Genomic DNA, 24,364 nt, shown 5'->3' with positions numbered 1-24,364 from the left:
CTGTCAGCCTCGACCTCTGCCTACAGTCCTTGCTCCAGGGAGAGTGGATGGATGTGTCCTTTGCTTGGCCAGTTAGGAATTTATTGTTCAGCACTGTTGGAGGTGTGGGTGTTGGGGGATGTAAGGGGCACAGGGTGTGGGAAGCTTCTGGTTTGCATTGCAAGGGAGAACTATCCTTACATGGGAGGTCACTGAGGGAGCAGGGAAAACTCGGTGGTTTGCATTCCATGCTTTGCTGTGGGGCTGTGGGAGTGCAAAGGGGGAGAGGGCAGAGGGGGCTGCAGCAGTCTTTTTATTCAACCTCTCATTCACTCCTTGTGTGAATGAATGCAATAGCTTGGACCACAGATTCTGGATCAGAGTGTTTGAATCTGAGTTCTAGTTCCTCCACTGACTAGCTGTCCAGCCTCAGCTGACTCATCGAACTTAAGATGAAACATCCTTCTTTGTCCTGATCATCCTCACAAAATCCTGCTTGGCAGAGAAGGTGATCATAGACGTCATGGCAGGCTGTTTCACAAATGTAAAGCTTTCGTCTGAAGACATTTTTTGAGGGCCTGCACGATAGAATTGCTGCCTGGACCCTGGGGGTATATGCAGGGGGCTGAGCCAGTCCCTGCCCTCAGAGCGGTTACTGCCTGGCCTGCAAGTAGACACATTTCTTGGAGGATCTGGCTGGAAGATTCTCAACATGCTGTCTCATGGGGTGCTGATCCTACAGAACTCCCCAGCTCTTCAGTTCATTCAACACATAGTCACTTGATGTCCTCAGGAGCTAAGTGAGGTGCAGGGGGCTGGGCCAGTGGGCTAGGAAGCCAGCAAAGGTGAAGCTCAGGTGCTCTGCCAGGTCTTGAAGCTGTGACAAGGCTCTGTTGGCAGAAGGAAGCTCTGTTTTCTCTCCCTTTGGCTGCTTCTTCCATCCCAGCACATGCACTAAGTTCTTAGTCCAGGGGTTCCAGCAGCACCTATTTATGCAGGTGATTTTCTAGCTGGCCTAGGAGTGGTCTCTTCCTGTTACCATCAGAAAACTGGGGCAGAGAGTAGATTCGGAAGGGGAAGATAGAAGCCCTGGGTAGGAACTCTTAATTCTCAGGGGCTCCAGCTGCCCGCCAAGGCCGACTTCATGCCTCCTGGGGGGAATAAGGCTGTGTCTGTGGATAGACCCTTCCAGCATATTGACATTGATGCATCATCTTGTCACTTAAGTGACTGGGACAGCTGGAAATGATTCAGCAGGAAGTCTGAAACACCAGTCTTTTCTCAGCCCTGATTCCCTGTGGCAGGTACCAGGTCTGCTCCCTGGGGCCTAGCGCTCTGGTTTGACAGGTCACATCAGAAGAGCATGAGGCAGATGTGGCAGGGCCCCTCCATGCACCCAGACCACTTCATTAGAAGCCTCTGGATTCTCTGAAAAATTTTCCCAATGAATGTGTATTAATATTTACAATGAAAAATTAAAAAATCTGAAATAGAATGATAATCTAGTCTCTTACTCAGGGGTGTCCTTTGAAACAATTCAAGAATAGTTTTTTTGTATTTAAAAGGATATTTTTGTAGGCATTTAGCAAATAAGAAACAACTGTCTCTTAAAAAAATCACGCCAGTCTCAGGTGCTTTCCTAAGCAGCATTGCTTTTGGACTTCAGGTTTGTCTAGGAGGATGCTCCCAAGGCCCCTGAACTACCCTTTCCCCAACAGAGGATTTAATGAATGATCCCAGTGCCTCAGCAGATCAGGCTGTTGGGGTGGGGAGCAGGATGGAGGCTGAAGCTCCCAAAGCAAGAGGGGAGCCTTATAGAGCTTGCTCTCCAGGGTCCCTTAGAATCCCAGCTCCACCACTTACTTGTGCTGGGACCTTCCACAAGTCACTTAGCCTCTCTGAGCCTCAGTTTCATCTGTAAAATGGGAGAATAGTTCTGTATCTATCCTATAGGACTGTTGAAAAGATTAAATGAATAATGTATGTAGAGTTTAGCGTAGTGCTAAATAAGCATTAGCTTGTGTGATGATGATGATGATGATGATGAAGAAGAAGCAGAATACTATTATCTCTACTATCTATTACCCAGAGGAGGAATCCAAGGCCAGGAGCAGAATCAGTTACCAGGGAGTGACGTGAGCCTAGTAACAGATCAAACCGGTGGGGAATGGGTTAACTCTGCCTCAGCCAGACTCTCAGCAGGGTTAGGGTAAAGCAGCTATAGTGAGCAGACCACATTGCAGGGGAGGTAATGACACCCCAGAGCGACTCAACCTAGCCCTCTAGCTCTTAGGATCTGTGAGTTTCCCATCTGTGTGTTTGTTTTTTCAGTTCATTCAGTGCCAGGCACAGTGCTGGGGAGGCCAGTGTCAGGTGACTTCAGAGACCAGCCAAATGGCGAGATAGGGGCCTCTGCTCTCAGTAGGTCAGCAGGTAGGCCTGGCCAGGTGATGGGTTTCTGCTCATCGCTGGAGATCTTGGTTATCCCGTGGGGCTCCAGGCTGCTGAGCTCTTTTTCTGAACCTTCCAGCCAGAGGATACTGCAGGGGTCATGCTCAGGTTCCAGAGTGCCCCTGGAGGCTCTCACAGTTATATCTTACCTTTCCTAACGTCCCTGAGAAAGAGGCCAGCATTGGGAGGAGGCAAGAGGTTTGGCATTACTGGGTTTGATTCATATATGGTGGATTTTGTAGGTTGCTTAGAGCATGTTTTTGTTGAGATGAGATTGCAGGCCTGGTCCCTGTGGGTCATGTCAGCTATGCTTTGTTGCTCAGCCACAGGACATTCATCTTCCAATGATGTACCATGGTCACAAGCAAGATGAGCCACGTGCCCTTTGTTAGTCCTGGAAAACAGCTCCAAATTTGTATTTCTAATGAGTGAAACTTTCATCTATAGGAAATAACATTATTCATGGACTAGACCAGACATATTTAGCCTGAAACACTATGGCTTGTCCCCACTGAGACTGTTATTTAGTTTGAACCAATGGCAAAAACCTCTAATTTGGTATGCCACTGTGCAATAACTTATTTAGAAGAGTTAAGAGACAGAGTCCTAGAGTGGAGTGGAGTGATGGCCTAGCTGGGAGACTGGCTGGCTCTGTGACGGGATGACTCCCAATGCCTGCAGACTGGTGGGTGGCTTCTTAGCATGGATGGTTTAACACACACCAGGAATTCAGCATGGGACCCTTTACTACGCAGTGTGTCCTCCCAGTGGCACCATTTTTTGGTACAATTCAATAGTCAATGTTTACTTATTATGACTGTATAGTGTTTATTGTTGCATCAAGGAGGGTACTATTATTATGTTTCCTTTCTTGTATAAATTTTTATTTTTCCCGGAGTTAATGATTAACTCCTGTTTCTGCTATTAGTATAGTTTTTTATGTACCTATCTTTATTTTTCTGTTTTACTATTTTTATTCCTTCTACCATAATTCCTTTAATATTCCTCCCCCCACCCCCAACTTGCATCCTGTCAATTCCATTCTTTCCAACAGGAGACCTCACTTCCAGATCCTTCTATCCTCTAATGGACTGTTGCTTTTTAACAGTAGCCTCCCAAGAAAGGGTGCAAGGGAGTAAATTTTTTGAGCTCTTGCATATTTCAGAATGTTTTTTATTCCACTCTCACACTTGGTTCCTAATTTGCCTGGGTATAAAATTTTAGGTTGAAAGTAATTTTCCTTCAGAATTTTGAAGGTTATTACATCATTGCCTACTAGATTCTAGAGTTGCTGTTGAGGGCTGGCCAGTTAACACACTCAGAGCGTGGTGCTGATAACACCAAGGTCAAGGGTTTGGATCTCCATACTGGCAGGCCGCCAAAAAAAAAAAAAAAAAGCAAGTGATAGAGTTGCTGTTGAAAAGTCTGATGATATGCAGATTCACATTCCTTTGTATATGGTGTGTATTTATATTTTCTCTCTGGAGTTGTTGAGGAGTTTTCATTTACCCAGGTGTTCTGAAATTTCCTGGCAGTGTTTGGGCGGATCTTGTGTCATTCATTGTGCTGGGTACTTGGTGGACCCAGGGACTCAGGACCTTCACTTCTGGGAAATGTTCTTGTACTATTTCTCTGATAATTTGCCCCTGTTACAGTGAAACAACAAATGTTACAGAGATAACAACATTTTATTATCCTCAAATTCTGTAGGTTAGGAATTCAGCTAGAGCACATCAGAGATGGATGGCTTGTCTGCTTTCACAGTGCCTGGGACCTAATTTTGGGTGGCTCAGATGGCTGGAGATGGTGGGGATGCTCAACTGGGGCCGTGTGTCTGGAGCCTCAGCTCTGTTCTCGTGGCATCTGTTGGGGCTGAAATGTCCAAGATGGTTTCTTCATGCCCATGGACTTATGTCTGGAACCCCTGGGAACTGGCCAGGCATCTCTCTCCACGCAGCCTCTCCATTTGGCTAGCTGTAGCACAGCAGTCTCAGTTAGACTTTTTACATGTTGACTTGCTTTCCCTAGAGCAAATGACCCTAGAGAGATGGAGGTGGAAGGTGCAAGGGTCCTGTGACTCAGCTCTGGAAGTTAAGTAATACTACTTCTGTCCCAATTTATTGGCCAAAACTGAGTCGCAGGCCAGCCCTGATTCAAGGGAAGGGGATGGCACCAGGCAACAACGCCAAGTGATATGGCTTATCAGGAGGCTGACTTTGGACACTAGATACCACAACTCCCCTCCTGTTCTGTCAAGTCTTCCTGGAATCTTTATTGGTCAGGTATTGGGTCCCCTGATTTTTTTTTTTATCTTTTTCATTTTCCATATCTTTGTCTTTTTGTTCTATTTTTGGGAGACTTCCTCAACTTAGTCTTCCAATTATATTTCTAATTTCTTTTTTTTTTTTTCAAAAGATGACCGGTAAGGGGATCTTAACCCTTGACTTGGTGTTGTCAGCACCACGCTCAGCCAGTGAGCTAACCGGCCATCCCTATATGGGATCTGAACCCATGGCCTTGGTGTTATCAGCACCACACTCTCCCGAGTGAGCCACGGGCCGGCCCTATATTTCTAATTTCTAAGATCTCTTTCTTGTACCTGGATCATTCCAGTTTTATAACATTCTCTCCTTGTGTCATGGATGTAAAAATCTTGTCTTATCTATCTGAGGTTATTAATTTACAGTAATTTTCTAAGTTTCTGTTGGTTCCTTGCATTGTCTGTTTCCTTCAGGTTCCTGTTGTTTATTTTGGCATCCCTTTCTCATGCTGGAGGCTTCGTCAGATGTCTGCTCATCCTCAGCTTTCTCTCTGTACCCAAGAGCGAGACACTTGGAGGTGGATTGGGAGCTCTATGAGGGTGGGCCGGCTTGGCACCTGGGGCTGCCCTGCAGGGCCATGGTTGGTAACAAGCTGCCTTTTCCATTGGAGGAACCAGCTGTTATTTCTTCTCAAGGAGTGTTCAGTTTCTCATGGTGCTGGGGGTTAGGGGGGCCATCTGGCTGGTGGGGAAGTAATGGGGGGTCCATAGGCTTGGTGGCTCAAGTATCACTCCCCCGCAGTTTTTGATCCTGCACCTGAGGTGCAGGGACCTGAAGTCTTCCTGGAGTTCTGCAGGTGAAGCATTCACTTTTTTAGCTGCATCCCCAGGTGTGGACAGATAGACTGTAGCTTCTGCTTCTCTGCCAGGGCAGTGGCCATCCTCTGTCTGCTCTCCATCTGCCAAGCCCCTGTAATCTCTCGAAGGCTGAATTTTCTCTTCCATTGCATCTGGCCTGTCAGTTCACTCTCTTTTCCTTTTTTTCCTTACTATTATTTTAAGGGGCTTATGGTCAGTCTGACATGTTCACCGTGGAAGTCTCAAAGGCTTGGGAATATCTATATCTCTATCTTCTAAAGGAAGTGAGAGCACATATTTAATCACTATTTAAAAGTGACTTTTTACTGTGATACATGTCATACATCCAAACGCAACGAGACATAAAATGGGCACGCATGTCCTCCCCATCCAGGTTAAGAAATGCTAACAGGCTGGGGAAATGCTGATATTCTGCGCCTTTGTGACTGCATGGTTTTGTGAGTTGGATTCTGAAGCCGTCTGAGGCTGTGACCTTGTGAGCTGGCTGCCTTTGCTCTGACCGTGATGTAGCTCCCTCAGCTGAGGCCAGGTAGTGCTGAGCAGGGCGCTGGCCACGTGAGGGAAGCTGCCCGGTCGGCAGTTTCCAAATGATGCAGTGCATTTCAAGGGCTGGATGGCACCGGCACGTGCGGCTGGTGATTTCTGTGACGCTTGGGAGGTGGAGCCTCTGTTACAGTGGGTGATTTTCCTGCTACCGCCTCCTTGGCACTTGCCTTTCCCTCGGCTTCCCTACTCCACTCCGTCCTGGCACGTCCTCCTCTCCCACCCCTCCTCTCCTGCCCCTTGGAGGGCTCCCATTTCTTTTCGCTTTCTTGGCCCCCCATGTTCTCCCTGGGACCTCCTCTCCTACCGTGGCCTCAGCCTCCACCTCGATTCTCCTTATGCCTGTCTCTCTGCTTAGGTGCCAGTTCTTTTCCGATCCCACTTGGGTGAGTCAGGGGCCCCCGACCTGCAGCGTGTCCAGGATGAACTCTGGATCACCTGCCTGCTGCAAATCCAGCTCTCCTGCTCAGTCTGTATCATGGTCGAAGCATCAGTCACTCAGGCTTCTGAAACCCGAGTCTTTTGGCATGTTTAGCTTTCTCTTCCTCCTTCACCTTGTTGTCAAGCCCTCTTACTTTGTCTCTGAAATGTCTTATAAAGCAGACCCTTGCATGTCATTTCTATGGCCATAAGCACAGGGGGCCCCTCCCATTTTGTTCCTCCCTCTGCCTCCTTCCTCCCTGTCACTCCATCTTCCTCTCTGCTGCCAGTGGAGTCCCAAAGAAAGCCCTGCTGATCTGTCGTGCCTGCCTTTGAAACCTGCTCCTCCTTTTGCCTGTGAGATAGAGCTCAGAGCTTAGCATCTGCTTCCCAACTTCAGCTGTCCCCTAGTCACCTTCACTGTTTCTGTCACGTTTGTGTGCCACACGTATTAGTTAGTGAATATCCTCCTTTAACTGGCTCCATTGTTAAAACTTTAGTGGACTCTTTTTAGAAGGCAACTTTATGTTACTACCATAAAAGGAAAAGCCGGATGGCCTGCTTAAGAACAGAAGGTCACTGTAAGAGATCAATAAATGACTACTACAATGAAGACCACCCCAAATCACCTTGGGTGCCAACAGGGATGCCCCCACCCCACTCTGGCTCCTTTCCTTCCTCAGAGGCAGTGTGGCATGGTAGTTAAGTTCATGGACTCTGGAGCCAGACTGCCTGGGTACAAGCCTTGCTTTGTTTCTTTGCAGTGACATGACCTTGGGCAAGTTATTTAACCTCTCTGAGACTCAGTTTCCCCATCTGTAAAATGAGGTTAATAATATTTCCTCCAAAGGATTGTTGTGAGTGTGAAGTGAGATCGTATACGTGGATCACTTCAAACAGCACCTAGTATAAGACAAGCCCTTGAGGACCGTCTGCTAGTATTTGCCATTCCTTCTTGAGGGCTTGCTGTGTGCCAGGCGTGTGCCAGGCATGTGCCCTCTCTGCATCACCAACACCTGATGGTTAGCCCTGGTGCTATTCCCTTTTCTCCCTGCCTCTGCTTCTGTGCCTTTCCCTTTCCTGTTTCTCTCCCAGGTAAATGCTGGCCTTTCCCTCTAGGACTAGAGCAGCCATCACCTCCTAAGTAATCCCTAGCCGATCTGCCAAGGAGACCCAGCCCTCTCTTCCTGTGTCCCGCGGTGCTTTATTCTGTACTTCCGTTTTAACCCATAACTCACAATGAATGTTTGGCCAATGGATCTTCCACATGGGTGTGCTGTGCCCTCAGGATGGTTTTTGCACTTTCATGTCTCCTGCCTGGATCATCATCTTCTCAGCTGCTCCTAAGTCATGTGGATGTTACCACCCACGCTGAGACGTGGCCGCCCTTGGTCTTCAAGAACTCAAGCTGAAAGGACATGAGAAGATGCTGGCCAGTGTGCTTTCTTCACATCCTGCCAGCCGGAGCTACCCTTCTCGTTAAGATGGGCAAGAGCAACGGAGTGGGAGTCAGAGATCTCGGGGTTGAGGTTTAACTCTTGTGTTTTCTGACTCTGTGGCCTCAGGCCCACACTGAACCCTTGGAGTCTCCACTTGCTCATGTATATACTGTGAAGCCTTTGTTCTAAAAGTCACTTGTTTGGTAAAGGTTTATTTTCCCAGGGTCTGGGTGGGTGGGTCCATTGCTCCGAGACATAATGCTGGGGAGGCTCAGGCACCCCTCACCTGGTGCCGGCTGAGGGGTCACGGCTGCGTCTCCATGGCTGGTGTGCCCTGTCAAGTCCTGCTCCTCTTGGATCCTCCCTTTCTCCTCCTTGTCCCAGTTTAGGAATTCAGGGTCCTCCAGGAAAGGGCAGTCCCATCCTCAACCAACACACCCAGAGAGAAGCCAGAGTGGCCTTTGAAGCTGCAGCCACAGAGTACCGCCCAGGCCTACCTTGGCCCCCATGCACAGTCATGTCTTGCTGCTCAGGGTGTGGCCAGTGGCAGAGTCCATGCCTGGTACACCTGCGCAGCCCAGGCCTCTAGCTCTTCCAGCCGTCTGTTTGCTCCTTATAGGAGTCCTGGCACTCAGTAGGTGCTTTATAAATGTTTGTCTGTAAACCAGTTGTGCGTCCGGATGGGTTCTTCCTGGAGACGTGGTTGCTTATTTCCAGCATACCTGGCCTAAGGCGATTTGGAAACTGTGCCTCTTCCTTGGAGAGGAGGAGAGAAGCTTGCTGTGGGATTTGGGCAACCCCCTCGGCTCTCTGAGCCTCAGTGTGCTGTCTGGGTAATTAGATACGTAGTATTGTACCATTTTACAGATGAGGAAGCTGAGGCACAGAGAGGTGAAATAATCTATCATGTGGCTAATCAGGGGTGATGCTGGTGTTCAAATCAGGCCTGTTGGATCCTAAAACCAATGCTCTTGAACCGCTGTCCACACTGCCTGCCCATCTCCCTCCAGGCATGAGCCTGGTCCTCTCTTGCAGCCTGTTCTCCAGTATAGGTTTTTCTCCTAAACGTTGTTTTCCACCCACAGGTTTGCCCCAGCACTGCTGGCTGCAGGAGTGAGGACCAGGGGATATGCTGCTAGGTCGTGGGTTTCTGTGGACAGCCGGGTGGACTTCTCTGGGCATGAACCCTCAGCCTCCACCCAGCCACTCCCTGTTCTCCCTCCCGTGGCCTGTCTTACCCAGTGACCACATAATTTCCTGCCACCGTGAGAACTGCCTGTGACGCTAGTCATGTTGAGGAGTTGAGCACCACTTCCCGAGTCCTGGACAGAGAACAGGAGTTGGGTGTTAGCCTGCCTGTTCTGCAGAGGGGGAAGCAGAGTTACTGAGATTTGGGGGTCTGGCTTTTCAGGGCTGGAGCTCGCCAGCCAGAGCTCATCCTGACTTTTGCTTCTTTTTATCCCATTGTGTCTGTTTCTTACAGTGATTTCTCTTGAAGCTTTTCATTGCATCTTATTTTTTAGGCTCATTTATGGTCCAGTTGGTTACGTAGGATGGGGAAAGGTGGAAAGTTAGAACTTGAAAATCTCTCCAAATGAGCAGCTGTGCTGCAAGTGTGTAAGAGGGCTGGTGGGCAGGAGAGGCATGGCTTTCAGCAGGTGGGAGTGGTAAGGAAGCCCCTTGGCCTGGTCGGCACTCACCACCACCACCCGGCACTCACCATCACCACCCGCAGCCAGCACATGCACACAGCCTGGGGCCCTGGGGCCCCAAAAGGCAGCCACGGAGGAAGTTAAGCAGCAGAAATGACAGAAGTGGAGCCTGTTTAGCCGCCTTTCTTGTTCCTTTCTCGAAAATTGAGAAATTCACATCCCATAAAATTCATCCTTTTAAAGAGTGTAATTCAGTAGGTTTTAGTATATTCAAAAAGTTGTACAACTGTCACCACAGTCTAGTCCCAGACATTTTTATCACCTCAGAAAGAAACCCTGTACCCATTAGCAGTTGCTCCTTAATTCTTTCCTCCCCCTAACCCCTGGCAACCATACATCTGCTTGCTGTCTCTGGATTTGTCTGTTCTGGACATTTCACAGAAATGGAATCATAAAGTGTGTGGTCTTTTGTGTCTGGCTTCTTTCACTTGGCATAATGTTTCTGAGGTGCGTCTGTCTGTCCGTGTTGCAGCATGTGTCAGTACTTTGTTGCTTTTTGTGGCTGAATAATACTCCATTGTATGAAGAATCACATTTCGTTTATCCATTCATTGGTTGACGGACACCTGGGTTGTTTCTAACTTTTGGTTATTGAGATTCGTATTTCTTGTTCCTTTTGGTTTGGTTTTCCTGAGAAGCTCTTTGCAGCATCTGGCTGTCTGTGTTCCCCTAGCTTGGCTATGTGGAAAGCAAGACAAAGCGTAGCTGATTGTGGTGGGGGGCTGCAGAGCTGGTGTGGGAGATGCAGAAAAGTGCAGTTTGAAGGTCTGGGAGAACTTTCTGCCAGAGGGAGGCCTTACATCTGGTCCCAGAGCCGTCGGCTGCTAGGTGAGTGCTTTTCCTATTGTTAATTATTAGCCAATAGTTGTGATCTTGAGAGCAGATCCCCAGGGCTAGAACTGGTGCTTATTTGAGATGCCAGAAGTGTTGACCAAGACATTTAAACAGCCCTGGACCCTTGCTTCTCAGTCTCCATTTGGGCACCAGATCACCGTTTTATGAAGTATCATTATTGTCCTCATCATCACAATGGTTTACATTTGTATAGGACTTTCTGCTTTATTTTTACAGCCATTACTTATAATTCCTCAGAACATTATTATCTTTGCAAGTGAAGGACTTAACCAAGGTGACACAGCAAGGTAGCAGGTGGAGCCAAACCTGAACCCAGGAATCTCTTGATTCCTAGCGTAGGGCTCTCTCTAGAGCAAAGTGCGAGGGCTGGCTGTTGCAGTGACCTCGGATGGTCCTGGGTGGAGCCATCTGAGGGTGGAGACAGTGGCCCTGCAGGCCTGGGTGCTGTGATGGGGCCCTCACCCAGGGGTTTGTCCAGCCCTCTATTTTCCGTCTGTTTTCTCAGCTTCCACTCCAGATTCCTTTGATTATTACCTCCTGAGATTTGCATTCGGCTAAAGCCAACTAGGACTGCTCCTGGTCTCCCTGAGCCCTCCCATCTGCCCCAGGATCTCTCATGCTTGTAGGGAAAGAGTACCAGAGGGGGGAACCTGAGAACCACGTGGCCCTGGGTAGTGCAGCACCTCCAGGACTCCCCAGGTAGACGAGGTGCTCCTGACCTGTCCATTCAGCCCACTGTCACCACCCTTCTCTTTCAGCCGAGTGTGTAATCTTTCCTCCTCCCCTCCTCTGCCTTCTTTCCATCCTCCTTTTTTTATTTTCTCCTTTCCAAGCTGTCCCCAGTGCCAACCCCTCGTCTGTGGGTCCCTGTGTGGGTCTGGGCCCCTGTATCATTACAGCCCCATGTATTTGGCTGGGTTGGTTGGTAAACACTTTTCTATCTCAGGGCCATGACATATGGCAGGATCACTGTGGGTCACAAGAAAGCATTCACCTCTGCTACTGATTTACCTTTTGCTTATAATAAATTAGAGCAGATTCAAGGTTATCCCTTGATATAATCACTTCGCTTTCACCTACTCATGTGTGATACATTTGCCCGAGTGGGAGAGAGAGGGCTGGGATTGTGCTGAGTGCCACGGCTCTTTCTCTATCTTACCTCTGCACCAGCTGGTGGCAGGGCCAGGCCTGGCTGTCCTTGGGAGGTGGCTCACATGTAAATGTCATTGGTTGTGAGGGCTGGGGCAGGATGAGGTCAAGCACCGCTGATCAGAGCAGGGGTGATGGGATGGCAGCAGGGATTCATGCTCACAAGGCCAAGGCTAGGACCTGGGACTTGGTGGTGCGTTTGTTTCCTAGGGCTGCCATTGCCAAGTACACAAACGGTGTGGCATAAATCAACAGACATTTATTGTCTCAGTTCTGGAGGCTAGAAGTCCAAAATCAAGGTGTCAGTAGGACCATGATCCCTCTGAAGGCTCTGGGAAGAATTCTTCCTGCCTCTTGTAGCTTCTGGTGGTGGCCGCCGATCCTCGGCTTGCAGCGGCATCACTCTCGTCTCTGCCTCTGCTGTCACATGGCCTTCTCCCTACGTGTCTGTGTCTTCACATGGTCTCCTTCACTTCTCATAATGACACTGGTCATATTGAATTAAGAGCCTACCCAATGACCTCATCTTAACTTGATATCTGCAAAGACTATTTCCAAATAAGGTCATATTCACAGGTACTGGGGGTTAGGACTTCAACATATCTTTTTTGGGGACACAATTCAACCCGTAGCAGGCAGTTAGGTCTTAAATGGGAGTGAGGGCTGGACTCACAAGTGGGGATGGTGCAGTGTGGCTCATGCCCCCCATAGGTGCCACTTGAAGCCATCTGTACACCAAGGCAGGGTGGATTCTAATTTGTGAGCAAGGACCTGTGTTTACTCTGAGTCCCCTCTTTCTGAGGGCAGCAGTCATACCTTCTGCTCACCCTGGAGTCTTGGACACTGCCTTGGAGTTAGCATGAGGCTGGTAGCCCCTGGTGCTCATTCCTGCTCCAGCACCTTTCAAACTCCCGGGCGGCCCTTGGGAAACCCTTCTGGCCAGAAGCTGCCCTGTGCTTCCACTGTGCCTCATCACTCCCCAGGAGACTGGTTCCAGGAGCTTATCTAGCATCCAGGGGAAACAGGCTGGTGCAGGGGAGAGGGGCTCAGCCTGGGGAGGGTTGGGTTCAGGGCCCTTTTCCGGGGACTCAGGACCGGGGATGATAATTTCATCTGCTCTGGTCCCATGGGCGTGGACATCTTATGGAGAGAACCAGACAGCATGGCTGTGTATGAGTGTCCTTTGATCAGTGATGCTAAAAACCTGCCTGCAATGCCCTCCTCTATGGCTCGTGTTCCTGGAGAGCCAGGGCTGCTGTTGGTCAAGGTGCCTACAAGCCATCTCCAGGGGAGCAAGCCAGAGGTCCTCAGCTCAGCCCAGAGCAGCCCTATGGATGACGGGTGGGGGGCTTGCCTTCCCTCCTCTCCCTGCACGCTTTTCCCCACAGGCTCCACGGGGAAGCTGCCTTCGTCCTCACCTTAGGGGACCTGAGGGTGGTGCTTCCTATCCTTGATCATCCTTCCTCTCTTCCTTTTCCTCATATCATGGCTCTTGGGGCCAGACCCATGGAGAAGGAGCAGTGGCTGCTTGGGAGTGGGCTGAAGGACAGGAGGGTGAGCCTGTGCTGGACCCAGTTCTGTTGGATCCACAGGCAGGTGAGGGGCAGAGCAGCCAGACTGGACTCCACAGTGGTAACGTGTGAGGCTGTAAATGGAAGGGAGAGGCTGGGGGCTGTAGCTGGGAGGTAGCAGGAGCTGGTGCATTCCTTTGTGTGCACGTGCGCACATGCTGAGTCTTGGCCCCACTGGCTCTTGTGCCAATTTCAGTCTGGATCAGGAGGGAGGGGACCCCCTCTCCAGCCATCATAGGTCACATCACAAAGGCCCAGGAAGAAAGAAGGAGGAAAGCAGATGGAGGAGTGGAAAGGCAGGATTGCCAGGTTGAGGTTAATGGGGTCATATGGATCCTTTGCCAAGCCAGATGTGCTCCAGCCTTCTTATCTGACTGCTTAGAGGACAGTAAGGGGTGGCCAGCTGCAGGGGCAGGCAAGGGTTGTTGTGTAGGGGGTCCACAGCCCTGAAGGCCCAGCCTGGTTTCCCAGGAGGCGTTCTTACAGTGGGCTTGCCCTGTGGTCTGAGGGGAGCCAGGAAGGGGTGGTGTCTGGGCCCCAGGGCCAGGGTTTTCCTCTAGAAAGCTGGAGGGCTGGGCTCTGTAGGGAGGGAGGGCTTCTCTCATGAAGAAGGCTTGGGGTTGGAGCTGTCACTCCCGCTGACAGGACCTGGGCCGGAAAGAGGGACAGAAGCATTCTCTTACAGTGGCAGTGGGGGTCCTTTGGTCACTTAAGTGGGACACTGGTGTTGTGCTTATTCTCTTGGCTGCTTCAGGTAGGGCCTCTGGAGAAGGAAACACTTATAAAGTTGGGGGCTCTGAAGTCTCAGCCTGGTATTCTTATACACTTAATACTGTTATCCTTGACCCTCCTGCCCCCGCAGGGTACAGCCAGGACACCGGAGTCCCTTGTCTGGGGATTCCTCAGGTTCGGCCCAGCTGGTCTTGTGTAACCGTTGCTCTGAAGGCTTATCCCCCACCCCACAGTCTGCCTGGTGATGGGATTGCAAACAAGCACTCCCTGGTCACCAGCAACGGCCAGATGGAAAGTGGGGAGTGTGTGAGAGCGAACTTGTCGCAGTCACGTTGCCATGGTGACGTGACTCTGTTTAGCTGCCTCTCCACGGTCCTAGCCCACATGGACTAAAATAAGTTTTACCTGCAGCTTACACAGCAGGCAGCCCCATACTCCCAAGGTCAGCTCTCTGGCTAGGGCCTGTGTGTGTGTGTGTGTGTGTGTGTGTGTGTGTGTGTGTGTGTATACAGAAGGGCCCGAGGGAGACTGAATTCCAAATGTTTACCCCTCTCCCCTCCTCCTCTGTGAGTCCTGTATCTCTTTAGGCTGGCGTTTCTCAGACTTTAGCGTGCACCAGAATCACCTGGAGAGCTTGTTTAAACATAGATTCTTGGGCTCCAACACTGGAGCTTCTGGTATGCACCTGGGAATTTGCATTTCTAACAAGTTCCTAGCTCATGCTGGTGATCCAAGGATCACACTGGAGTAATGCTGCTTTAGATGTTAGTACAACCCTAGTTGTCTGCATTGTGTGTTAAACTGAGTCCTCAAGTCTAGCCACTCTTAGAGGAGAGAGGGGAGGGTGCAGGTGCTGCCTAGGCCCACACTCACCTTTTCTATGTCCTTTGGCCTCTTTGCAGGAAGCAGGAGCTGGCCAACAGCTCGGATGTGACCCTCCCAGACCGGCCGCTGTCCCCTCCTCTCACTGCACCTCCCACCATGAAGGTAAGAGACTCCGAGTCAGTAAGCAGGGAGGGGACGCATGTGGGGGACAGTCTGGAGGTCTTGCTCCAGCTCGAAGCCCAGCTGCTCCTGTCCTGTTGGGGCCGTGGAGGGCCTGACACCTCTGGAGGCAGCATCCAATTAGGCTCATAGTGCAGTAGAAGCATGACTGGGACTCAGGGGTGTGTGTGTCGAGGGGCTGAAGTGGGGTTGCAGGATGCTTGGTAATTAGCAAGAGGCCTCGTGGAGTGATGGGGTTTGGGAACAAGGGCCCAGACAGGAGCAAGTGAGGGAGACAGAGTGTAGCTGGTGCCTTAAGGGGCTGCTGCCCGGGAGGACTCTCTGTGGCTGGGCGTGGAGCCTTTTTGGGACTTGACTGGCGCTTCCGTGTTGGTCTTCCCACCTATGACTGGCCCTGTTGCCCCAATCTCTGTGGGAGAGCTGTCCTGGAGGTTCTGGGGGGGACAGTAGTTCTTTTCCTATCAGTGCTTCATTCATAAGCCTCTTTCCTGGGGAGACCACATCCCAGGACCCCCGGCCCACGATCCTCCTATTCCTGGAAAGGAGCCGAGGTGGCAGTACCTTCCCCCCCATGCCCTTTCCCCTTCACCTTTTAGTCCCCCCTGGCAGGATGGCCACCCAGGTCTGAGCTGGCCCTCAGGGAGGACTTTTGGCTCAGCCAGGGTTCCTGCCTAGGCTGCCGTGAACCTGCCTCTCTCCCTGCCTCTTTCCCCCTCTTCCTCCTTCACACTTTGTAAAGCGAGAGCTAGCTCTGAAGAAGTCATCTGCCTCCTGAGTCATCTGAGGGGACCTCTAGGCCAGCCCTTCTCTCTGTCCTCGGGCTCTGATCTGAGGTGTCTCATAGGGTAATGATTAGGCATCTCTTTCTTGCTGCCCCTTATTGTACCCCTCTTCCCTGACCTAATCTGTTGCAAGGTGACACCCCTAAAGGAAGCAGATAAAAACCATCCATCTTCCTGTTATCATCCCATATTGGATGCCTACCATGCTGAGCCGCATGTACACCAAAGGGGAACATGTAGAATGGTAGCCAGAGCATGCCCTGTTTGGGTTAGGAGTTTAGCAGTGGGCAGGGGGCAGGGCAGGGGGCAGGACAGGGTGCAGGACAGGGTGCAGGGCTGACTAAGGACTCCTCCTGGTGTGGTACCCAGGGGGCATTGAAAAGCAGACCACTTTCACCAGCCTAGTTCCAGTGCTGGTGTCTAAGCCAAGTGCCGGAGTGGCTTGTTTGCACAGAGTAATGCTGAGGAGCATGTTGTCATTCTGAGTTTCAGCCCCTTGGTCTGCACAGTTGGGGGTGGGATGCTTGTCTCTGTGCTCGTGGATGGTGGGAGTGTGGAGGGAGAACTCTGAAATTCTAGGAGGAGTCACTGAGTTCTCTTGGCAGACTTTACGTACTCACAAGCTCATTTAATTCATTCAACACCCCACATTTATTTGAATGTGTACTAGTCAGGACTCAGTTGCAAGTAACAGAAACATAACTCACTTTGGCTTAGGCATAAAAGGGAATTTTTTGCCCTTGTAATGGCAAATATAGATGCCAGGCATGCATGGCTGCACCCGTGATATCTGCCTGTTTCTCTCTCTCTTCTGTGTTTGTTTCATTCTTTGCCGAGCTCTGTCTCTGTGGTGGCAAGATGGTGACAGCGGCTTTTACCTGCTAAATAACCCCAGTGGAAAGACGAGTATCTTTTTCCCAGTAGTTCTGATGAAAGTCCCCAGGAGGAAGCTCATCGGCCTGGCTCAGGTCACATGTCTCTATCTTGGAGCCAATCATTATGACTGGAGAGATGGAAGGCTCTGATTGGTCAGACCTGGGTCTCCTGACCATCTACCTAAATCAAAAGAACTGAGAGTGGGGGAGGGGTGGCTCTTCAAAGGAAAGTTGGGATGCTACTACGAGAATAAGTGGAAATGGAGGCAGGGCAGGCAAAACTTTTGACTGTAAGTGCTGATAATGTGCCAGGTCCAGTGCTGGTTGCTGGGGGACCTAGTAGTGAACAAGATGTGACGGTCCCTGCTCTCTTGGAGCTTGTAGTCTAGCTAGGGAGCCAAAAGTTGAAAAACCAATGTCAAGAAGGAGGGATGGACAGTTAGATGTTGTGAATGTTCCAAAGGAGAAGCACATGTAGCTCAGGGAGAATATAAGGTTGGACGGTGGGTGGGGGGTGCTAACTTACTGTTGAAGAGGGTCAGGTAGGGTTTCTTTGAGGAAATGTTATTGAAGCTGAGCCCTGAGAGTCAAGTAGGACTTAGGCAAAGTTGGAGTCAGAGTGGAAGAGAATGTGCTAGATGCACAACACCTGCATCATTTGGGAGCTCCTGAGAAATGCAGAATCTAAGGTCCCTCCCTAGACCACTGATTCAGAATCTTCATTTTACCAACATTTCCAAGTGATCTGGATGCACATGACAGCTTGAGCAGCACTGCTGTAGGCTGGTGTAAATGCCCTGAGGCAGCCAAGGAAGAGATGTTTGTGCCAGAGGAACTGGAAGAAGACCAGAATGACTGGAGTACCCTGAGTTAGGGTGGAAGAGGCTGGGTACACAGGCAGGGACCAGATCAAGCAGACACTTGCTGAAGAGTTTGGAGTTTATCCTAACTAAGGGCATTCAAGTCCTTGAAGATTGTAGCCAGAAGGTTAAGATGATGGGACTTTTGGAAATTCACCCTGCCCATTGTGTGGGAAGCAGGAGCTGAGTTGGAGGCGGCTGCAGGAGTCCAGCGGGAGAGGATGGAGGCCTGCCTTCTAGGGGCCAGTGGTTATTTGGAAGTGGTCGGATCTCAGATTTCCCAGGCAGTAGATTGATGAGCTATGAGATTTGGGGAGAGAGAGGAGGCAAGAATGGCCCCCAGATCTGGAGCAACTGGATGCATGGTGCAGCTATTGTCTGAGATAGGGGTGGCCCAGGAGGGAGGATGAGGGTTACGTGGAGTGCTGAGTTGGACCTGCCAGAGACATGAATGGGGATGCTAGTGAGCAGCAGAGTATTTGGGGCCAGGCTCAGAAGAAGGGTCTGGGCTGGAGGTAAACATCTAGGGGGTCATTCCCATAGAGAAGGGAGTTGAAGCTCTGGGATGGATGTGATCCTCAGGGAAAGGGTGGAGTGAGACGAGTGGTTCCTGGGCTGGCACCTCGAGGTTCCCCCCCAGCTAAAGGCTGGTGCTGGGGTCTCTGTGGAGGGGGCTGGACCTAGTCATGGAGGGAGGGGCAGCCGCATCCACTGCTGGGGGACCAAGTACTCTGTGGAGTGCACAGTGGCCACTGGGCTTAGTGGCCTGGTGGATGCTGGGGATGTAACTGAGAGTAGTTCCGGTGAGGAGCGGGGATGGACGGCACATGGCAGTGTGTGGAGGAGTGAGAGGAGCTGGCGAAAGAGTCAGGGGGGTAGACAGTCCCTGTGAGATGGGGAGACCTGAGTGTGGACAAGTTGAAAGGAGGGAGACAGGAGGATACAAGGAGATGCAGGAGAGAAAGGAGTGATCAGGAATCTGGATCACAAGCAAGGCATTATTCATTAACATATTCATTCAAACAATGACTTATGAACATCCACCGAGTGCCTGCCCCTGCTCTGCTGTGGCCCTTGCAGGGCCAGGGGGCTGTCAGGGAGGGGGCCTCAGGCAGGCCCAGAGCAGAGTGACAACCTGCAGGGAAACCTCAATGACCCACAGTCAGAAGACATCCCCCCCCCAGGCTCTGTCCTTCTCTTTGAACTCAGCTCAGGAATTTCCCACCCAGCCTGTGACTCTATTGTCTAGACCCCAAGGGGAGTCAGAGCTGGGAACTCAGGCTGGGTTGGAACCCTTCTGTGGCTGGTGTTAGGGCCAGTGTGTGTGATGTATCTTGACTGAGGGGTCTCTTTCTGACTGTCATTTGGGTTTATACTGCAGCTCAGACAGTCTATGGCTGTGGTGAGGAGTCTGTGGCTAGGACATTTTTTTTCCTGTGTACAGAGCTGCCCATAAGGGATTTAAAGCCACAATCCTCACCTTACACTAACCTGCTCACTACAGAGGGAGTGTCCCTTTTGTGACTGTGATCATATAATATTGCAGTTTCTTGTTGCTGGTGTTTTTATTTTCCCTCCATTGAACTCCTTGAGTGCAGACTTTGTCCTGTTTTTTGGGTCCTCAGACCCTGGCTTGGGATAGATGTCTGGGAGATGTTTATAGTCACCGACTCTATGGGACAGCCAGGTCAGAGGATTTGCTCTGGTCCTGATCCTCCACTCCTCTGGTTTTGCTTGAATCTTATATCCCAGCAGACCCTTTATCTCCAGGTAATACTTTTCTAAACGAAGCCTCTAGACATGTGCTCTTCAACATGTGGACTGAAGACCCTCTTCTTCCCCATCAGTTTCACATGGTGTTAGCTCTGCATACCCAGGCTCCCACCTGCAATGTCCATCTCCAAAGGTGGGACCAAGCCCCTGCTTTGTTGACACCTCCCAACCTCCCCAGGTTATTGCTGCACACGGGAGGCCTGAGACACCTTGGGGTGGAGGCTGGACTCTCTTTGGAGGTCTCTGGCCTTGGGGGTTCATGAATTGGTTCTCTACCCTCTGAGCATCTGGGCAGTGGGGGAAGGCTTCACCTGGTTCCCTTGGCATTACAGGCTTGGGGTGGGGGGTAGTGGCAGGGGTGCCCTTTTGGTTGATTAGCTTGGGCATCATACAATGTCAGGGAGGGACAGTCAATTTCCTTTATAGATGAACCAGAGGCAGGGAGGTGGGAAATGACTTGCTCAGGGTTCCATCGTGTTCCTCTTGTAGTCAACAGAGTAAGTTAAATTCTAAGACTCAAACCATTTTTGGCCAAGTCCTTTTCTCTCCCACCCCCACACACTCAGGGACAGCCCTCCTGTAGTTGCTTCTCCCACCTGAGCAGTAGCTGGCCTCCAGCCCGAATCTACCCCTGTCCTCCCGGCAGGCCTGCAGCAACCGGCCCTTTATGTACCTCCCTCATTCACCTCTTTGCTCTTTGTGTTTCTCAAGCTTCTTCTTTTTTTTTTTCTTGCTAACATGAAGCTGAGAAAAAGCAACCGAAGAGATGCTGAGCAGATGGGCTGAATGAGAGCCCAGTTCCCAGCCAGAGCTCAAACTGTGGATGGCTCATGGTGGGCTGGGAGAGGGGCTTGGGGCTGTCTCCATGGGGGTGCTGTGGATGGTGTCTAGGCCCACATTTTTCATGAATCTTGTGTTCATGCCCAGATGGATCAGCAGGCATTAGGGAGGGCTGATTGTGTGCCCAGAATTGTGCTAGGTCCCATGGGGTCATGCTTAAGCTGCTCTTCCAAGAGCCTGCTGGTCTGCAGGGGGCAGTAACTGAGTAGAAGAAACCATATGGCTGAGACTGCAACTCAAATGTGAAGTGTGGCTTCTCAGTGGGGTGCAGAGGAGTGGGAAGGCTTGTGGGGAGGTGGGGTGGGAGATGCAGAAGGGGTCCTAATGGCAGGCATGGGGTTTGGTCCAACCCCCTGGGAACGTAGACAGTAGCCTTTCTGGGCTTTGAGAAATGGAGGGGCTGGGGTTGGTCCTCCTGACTCTCTTGAAGCTTACGGTAAGTACGCAGAGCATTTTGTTGAAGTTAACTATGCTGGGACTTATCTGACCTTGATCTGAACTGTCAGACTTGTCCCTGGAGCCCCACCGGACCCTGGGCTGGTCCGATCAGCTGGGATTAAGCCTTACTCAGCCTTGTTTGCAAGTCAAGGGCAGCCCCCTCGCAGACCTTCTCCTTTGCGGAAGAGGATAATGGAGGCCTGGGGTTCTCACTGCAGGCATGAACAGATTGCCTTGTTCCTACAGTGCTCCTTCAGTGCTTTGCTTTCCCGACCAACTCCTGCCCCCAGAAGCCCTCATGGATAGGGTAAGGCAGGTGTGCAATTTCACCTGCCAAGGAAGGGAATGGGGACCACGGCAGCCCTCTTCATCCCTTTGAGCAGAGCTGTGCTGGGTCTCCTCCTCGTCTCCCTTTCAGGCTCACGAATTGCCCACCAGCCACTCTCTCTCTTTGAGGGTGGGTTGGGGGCTTCCTATCCGGCTCGTAGCACTGCCCCAGGCCTGATTCCATGTCTTCAGTTTGCCCCTAGTTCCTGTCCCCTCTCTTCTGCCTGGGCTGGGGAGGGAGACTGCCCCCGTCTACCAGGGTTGAGTGAGGGGATGTCAGCCTCCCTTAAATCTACTGATTTTGGATGGATGAGGTGAGGAGGCATTTGTGGGAAGGGGGTTGGGAGCCTTCTTGGGCGGGGGCAGAAGAAGGGCTCAAGGACATCAGCAAGGAGGTTTGGTTTTCCCCTCTTCAAGAAATCCCTGGAGGGGCCCATGAAAGTTGGGACAAATATTCCACCCCCCCTTACCACTGCTGGAGGGAGTCTTCGCCAGCGGTCTTGTTGAAGCTCTGTGGGCCCTGGAAGAGGGTCTCTGGTCTCCAAACAAACCCCATTTATGTTGCCTGATCCAGACATGGCTGGGATATGCGCCGTCTTCTCAGGAGCCACTTCCCATCAGCCCTTTGATTTCGTATGGGCCAGTGGACAGGGGAGTCTGAGAGCAGGGCACAGGCCAAGGAGATTGCATGTCTGACTTAAGGCAGACACGAGGAAGGACCTATTTGACTACTGAGGGTGGGGATGCTCCCTGGAGGCTTAAGAACACGGAGATGTCTGCGTGTGCATCTTCCTGCATGCACCCACCCCCTCATGTGTGCATACCTATAATTATGTATATTTCCTCTGATTTTTTTGTGTGTTTTAAGGCCAACTACTTCTTGCAAATTACTTTAGGTGTAAGTAGATTTTAAAAAATCTACATACATGTAAATGCATAAATCTTAACTGCATACTTTTATTAATGGATAGACCTATGTGACCGATACCCTGATCAAGATATAGGACATTTCTATCACCCCAGAAAGTTCCCTGATGCCTCTTCCTAGTCAATCCCAACTACCCGCTCCAGAAGCAACCAGCGTTCTGATTTTTTTCACCATAAATTATTTGCCTGGTCTAGAACTTAAGTTAAGTGGATTTATGTAGTATATACTCTTTTGTGTCCTGCGTGGTGTGGTATCTGTGAGATTTGCCCACACGGCTGAGGCTATCAGTAGTTCGTTCCTTTGTATTGCTGAATAACATCTCGCTGTGTGAATACACCACAGTTCGTTTGTTTATTCTCCTGTTGAGGGACATTTGGGGTGTTTCCAGTTTTGACTATAATTAATAGCCACATGCTATCGACGTTCTGTTATAGGTTTTGTTTTGTTTTGTTTGGACATGTGTTTTCATTTGTCAAAGGTAAATATCTAGGAGTGGAATTGCTGCGTCAAAGGGTAGGTGAATGTTTAACTTTGTATGAAGCTGCCACACGATTTGCCAAGTGGTTGTACCGTTTTACATTCCCACCAGCACTGTCGTTAGAGTTCTGGCTGTTTGATGTCCTTGCCAGCATTTGCCATTATCAGTCTTTTTAATTTTAGCCATTTGAGTGGGTGTGTAGCAATATCGCATTGTGGTTTTAATTTGCATTTTTCTGGTGACTAATGATGTTGAACATTTTTTCGTTTTATTGACTATTCTTACAGTTCCTTTTGCCCCTCCTCCCCTTTAAAATCGGTTTGTCTTCTTGTAGGCATTCTTTACATATTTTGGATGCAAGTTCATTTCTTTTCTTAACAGTGTCTTTGATGAGCAGAAGTTTTAATTTTGATGAAGTCTAATTTATGGATTTTTTTCCTTTTATGTCTATAGCTTTATGTGTCCTAAAAAGCCTTTCCATACCCCAGGTCACAAAGATTTTTTTCCATGTTTTCTTCTCGAGGCTTTGTAGTTTTAACTAGAGGTCTACAATGCATCTCAGTTTAACTTAATTGTGTACGACATGATGTAGGCGTCTAGGTCCATCTATTCTCCTGTGGATATCCGGTAGTTCCAGCACTATTTGTTGAAAAAACTTTCCTTTCCCCATTGAATTGCTTTGGTGCCTTAGTCAAAAATCTGCTGCCATGTAAGTGCACCCATGTATTTGCATAGTGTCTCTACAAGCCATGGCGTTTCTCTAGATCAGGGATAGAAAACATGTGACATTTGCATCATCACTCCACCCTTTTGCTCCCATGGTAGATATTAGTAATTGATCATGGCAGTCTTTCTCAAGAGCTTAGACGTGGTCTCAGAATCCTGTCCAACAAAGCACTGCAGCAGCCACTGACAGTCATGTGGAGTTGTCATTTGAGATGAATTACTTCTGGCCTCTCTGATTGAAATTGTCACAAGAGATTGAGTTATTTGCTCAAGGTCCCACAGTTGGTGAGTGGCAGAGCCAGGATTTGGATTCGGGTCTGTCTTGGTGGCTCTGAAGCCTGGGCTGTCTTAATTCCTACCGCAAGCTGCTCTGCGTGAATCATTTGAGCAAGTCACTTAGACTTCCTGACCTCCCGTCTCTTCACCTGTATAATAAGGACAATGGCCACCTGGACGAGTGGGCGTGAGCAGTAACAAGGTAATCCACAAAGCAGCTAGTAGAGCTAGTAGCTAGTAGAGTGCCTGACACAGAGCAGGTGCTCAGTAATGGGCTGTGAGGATAGGGGTGATGAGAATGATTTAGATGTGGTTCTTGCCTTTGAGAAATACACGGTCAGGGCTTCTCTCTAGGGCTTCACCGTGCTCACGAGAGCCCCTTGCCTGTTCCCATGTGTCTCTGGGCCCACGGCCTTTCGAGCTGGAGGCCCCGGAAGAGAGCTCTGTTCCCTAGAAATGTCTGATGGAGCCCACGCCACAGGCCTTGGCCTAGGCATGCGGCCACTGCAACTTGTTCCTTCTCTCCTCTGTGTGGGAGGAACAGGCCTCCTGGGCTCCCCAAATCTCTCTCTGGAATCTTCTTTTTTCCTTTGATTCTCCAGCCCATGTTCTTTTCCTTCTGACTGGCCATGATGTCCCCTGCCATGGAGGCTCATCCAGTCCCCTTGACCTGCTCCCAGATGCCCTTAAGGTTCTTTCTCAAAAAGGCAAAGCGATATAGATTAGTAGTTAAGAACACAATTCCTGGAGCCAGTCTGCCTGCGTTTATGGCTTCCTCACTTCTTAGCTGTGTAATTTCTCTGTGCCTCAGTTTCCCCATTTGTAGAACAGGCGTAATAAGAGTACCTGCCTCCTGTGGTTGTGATGAGGATTAAGTGAGATAACATACATTCATCGCTTAGAACAGAGGCGCGCAGCATGTGCTGCATAAATACCGGTCCTCTTTATTCCTTCAAAAAAACATTTTTTTCTGAAATGTGCAGAGAATAGCAATGCTTAGAGAGAAAGCTGGAGGAAGTAACTATTTTTTCTGTAGTTAATATAGTTTCTCCTCAGGACTCCCTGA

At 50.1% G+C, this 24,364-nt stretch overlaps 1 protein-coding gene across 2 annotated transcripts in view; it reads left to right on the top strand.

The window, feature by feature from the left end:
* RAP1GAP2 (RAP1 GTPase activating protein 2) overlaps positions 1-24,364 on the top strand; it is a 203,525-nt gene that overhangs the window by 89,372 nt on the left and 89,789 nt on the right. For both annotated transcript variants that reach the window (XR_550470.1, XR_550471.1), the window contains exon 3: positions 14,893-14,977. The gene's annotated coding sequence lies outside the window, so the exon portion shown is untranslated. The remainder of the gene's footprint in view (positions 1-14,892; positions 14,978-24,364) is intronic.

Source organism: Galeopterus variegatus, unplaced genomic scaffold (assembly GCF_000696425.1).
Source record: "Galeopterus variegatus unplaced genomic scaffold, G_variegatus-3.0.2 Scaffold817, whole genome shotgun sequence".
NCBI classification, from domain to species: Eukaryota; Metazoa; Chordata; class Mammalia; order Dermoptera; family Cynocephalidae; genus Galeopterus; species Galeopterus variegatus.
The sequence above is the reverse complement of the archived record's forward strand: the minus strand, read 5'-3'. Positions and strand labels throughout refer to the sequence as shown.